The sequence below is a fragment of the Myxine glutinosa genome, chromosome 6 (genome assembly GCF_964187855.1).
Source record: "Myxine glutinosa chromosome 6, kmMyxGlut1.1, whole genome shotgun sequence".
NCBI lineage: Eukaryota > Metazoa > Chordata > Myxini > Myxiniformes > Myxinidae > Myxine > Myxine glutinosa.
In genome coordinates this window covers 4,006,432-4,009,785 of record NC_136266.1, presented here as the reverse complement: position 1 = coordinate 4,009,785, position 3,354 = coordinate 4,006,432, and the positions used below count along the sequence as shown (strand labels likewise).

The 3,354-nt window shown below is 43.5% G+C and overlaps 1 protein-coding gene across 2 annotated transcripts in view; it reads right to left on the bottom strand.

The window, feature by feature from the left end:
* Positions 1-2,694: 2,694 nt before the first annotated feature.
* LOC137429548 (F-box/LRR-repeat protein 19) overlaps positions 2,695-3,354 on the bottom strand; it is a 248,856-nt gene continuing 248,196 nt past the window's right edge. For both annotated transcript variants that reach the window (XR_013623757.1, XM_078779567.1), the window contains exon 11: positions 2,695-3,354. This exon is cut by the window's right edge and continues 667 nt beyond it. The gene's annotated coding sequence lies outside the window, so the exon portion shown is untranslated.

Below are 3,354 nucleotides of genomic sequence, written 5' to 3'. Positions count from 1 at the left end.
TTCCCAGAATAACAGTGGCATCTCAATGCGAGTGTGAACGCCCAGGTGATACATGATATCTCAATGAGAGTGTGAATCCGAGGTAATCCGTGACATCTCAGGATGTGTGTGACTTCCCAAGTAATCCATTACATCTCCAGGTGTGTGTGAATTCCAAGGTGATCCATGATATCTCAATGTGTGTTTGTGTGAAATCCCAGATAATCCTGCTCTCTGTGAATTCCCAGGTAATCCTGAATACTGTTCTCCCCTCTGGGCCGGTGCTCCTTCCTCACACCTAGCTCGGCTTCACGCTGTTGAAACCAAAGCATTCAGAATCATTGGAATCTCCCGCGATGAAGCTGATTCTGAGGGCCTTTCACTCACTCACCGCAGGCAGGTTGGTGGACTTTGTCTTCTACCGACTCCTCTCCGGCCTTGCCCCCCCCAGCCCTGTCAGTGCACTGTCCCCCAAATATTCCTTAAGGTCGCACATGATCTGCCAGCAACCCTCTGATGGTTAAACTGCCGAAATCAAGACTCTGCTCACCTTCACCCCTTCATTCCTTTTCTCCCGCCTCTGGAACAAACTCCCCCCACTCCCTTCAATCCCTCTCCTCCCTCCAGGTCTTTAAAACAGCTGTTCACCACCATCTCTTATCTTCCCCCATCCAAAACCTTGATCTTTTCTACCCACATTAATTCACCCCAGATCCACTTTTTTGAAATACCGAATTCTTTCCTGGAAGCCCTAGCAGTGTCCATGTGTTTTTTTTAACCTCTCACCCCCTTTCCCACAACTCCTCCCCTCAAGCCCTCTCCCTCTCACAGATCTCCTGATGTCCCTGTTTTCTACGGTTGTACTTGTGTGGTTCCGTCTCTCTCCCCATCTTGTCTCCCGCTCCCTTTATCATATGTTTTATGTGTCTGGTTTTTTTTTTGTTTGTGATTGATGTTCGCTCTTACACGAGCCTCGATCTTGTTTCGAAAAAAAATAAAAAAATATCCATAACATCCTCAATGTGTTTGAGAATTCCCAGGTAATCCAAGACATGTCATTGTGTGTTTGAGAATTCCCAGGTAATCCAAGACATGTCATTGTGTGTTTGAGAATTCCCAGGTAATCCATGACATTCAATATGTAAATGAGAATTCCCAGGTAATCCATGACATATGAATGTGTGTTTGAGAATTCCCAGGTAATCCATGACATCTCAATGTGTGTTTGAGAATTCCCAGGTAATCCATGACATTCAATATGTAAATGAGAATTCCCAGGTAATCCATGACATATGAATGTGTGTTTGAGAATTCCCAGGTAATCCATGACATATGAATGTGTGTTTGAGAATTCCCAGGTAATCCATGACATCTCAATGTGTGTTTGAGAATTCCCAGATAATCCATGACATATGAATGTGTGTTTGAGAATTCCCAGGTAATCCATGACATCTCAATGTGTGTTTGAGAATTCCCAGAGAATCCATGACATATGAATGTGTGTTTGAGAATTCCCAGGTAATACATGACATCTGAATGTGTGTTTGAGAATTCCCAGATAATCCATGACATCTGAATGTGTGTTTGAGAATTCCCAGATAATCCATGACATCTGAATGTGTGTTTGAGAATTCCCAGGTAATACATGACATCTGAATGTGTTTGCGAATTCCCAGGTAATCCTTGACATCTGAATGTGTTTGAGAATTCAACAGGTAATCCATGACATCTGAATGTGTGTTTGAGAATTCCCAGACAATCCATGACATCTGAATGTGTTTGAGAATTCCCAGGTAATCCATGACATCTCAATGTGTGTTTGAGAATTTCCAGGTAATCCATGACATCTCAATGTGTGTTTGAGCATTCTCAGGTAATCGTTGATATCTCAATATGTCTGAGAATTCGCAGGTAATCCATGACATCTCAATGTGTGTTTGAGAATTTCCAGGTAATCCATGACATCTCGATGTGTGTTTGTGAATTTCCAAGTAATCCATGACATGTCAATGCCATTGCAAATTCCAAGGTAATCCATGGCACCTCAATGTGAGTGTGTATAGATTGCATATGAATTCCCAGGTAATAAGTGACAACTTGTGTGTAGACTCGTGTTGGCTTAGCGGTTAGGGTGCCGGCTTGGGATCCTAGGATCCTGAGTTCGAATCCTGGTCGATCGTTGAATTAATGCCAGGGGGGTTAACTCAGCCTGTCATCCTTTCGAGGTCGGCAAATTAGGTACCAGCTTGCTGGGATGAATGTGCCGGTGTCTGCCCTGGTTTAGAATAGGTCCATCGTATCCCTGCATGTTATAAGAGGCGACTCGAGGGTTGGCGTCAGGAAGGGCATCCGGCCATAAAAACATTGCCTCAAAAAGGGAACCATGATGATCGTCATGGGGCTGGCATGGCTAACCCCCGCTCGAGCAGGGAAAATGGCCTTAAAAAGTGATTTTTACCACTGTGTGTGTTGAGATTGTGAATTACGAGGTAATCCATGACATCCCAATGTGTTCACAGACACATGGTTAAGTAATACACGGGTGAGGGAGAGGAGAGCTTGAATCAGACTCGTAACTGGTACGTTGTCGTGTTTGCTTGTTTCAGGAGCATTGTTATAAAAAATATTTATTCAACACAAAGCAATTACCCCATTAACCTTTACCCCTTACCCCACCCTCCAATTGAAGAAAATGCAATAAACAAGGCACAGGAGGGAAGGGCTCGCGATGCAGTGTTGCGAGTTGTTTTACTGGACATAACCACAGCTACATTTAAGTTAGCCACGTAGCAACCCGCGACGACCCGAGCGGAAGGGGTAGGGAGTGGATGAGAGGACGGTCAGCACCGTCCATCAATACAAGACCAAAAGGGAGGAAATTATAAAAAAAAAACGCTTTAAAAACCTTGCTGAAAATTCATGCCGAATGAACTGCAAGTAAAACTACAATTTATTTTTGTCATTTTTGTGATTTTTTTTTAAATATAGTATCTTTTTACAAGGGGTTGTGGATGAGATGCAGATCTGTTTGATTAAAAAAAATTGGACAAAATGAAGGTTTTGGCCGGGCCGGTTTGCGCTCAACAATGACACTCGCCCAGAAATACTTAGAACCCTGATGAAAATTTTTTACACTGGAGAGAAACCTCAACCTTTTTGTTTTACCTTTTCTTCTTTTTATATAAAAATGCTCTAATATCATTTACAACCAAAAAGGAATATCTTAGCACCCATAGCCAACCCATCTGTACCCCAAAGCCAGTGTCCCGATGTCCCATGTGCACAGTTATACAAACTCCACTGCCAAAGACCACCCCCCCGACCCCCACTCTCCAAGCAACCTCCTCCAGTGAGAAGGCCGAGTCCTGAGGGCTA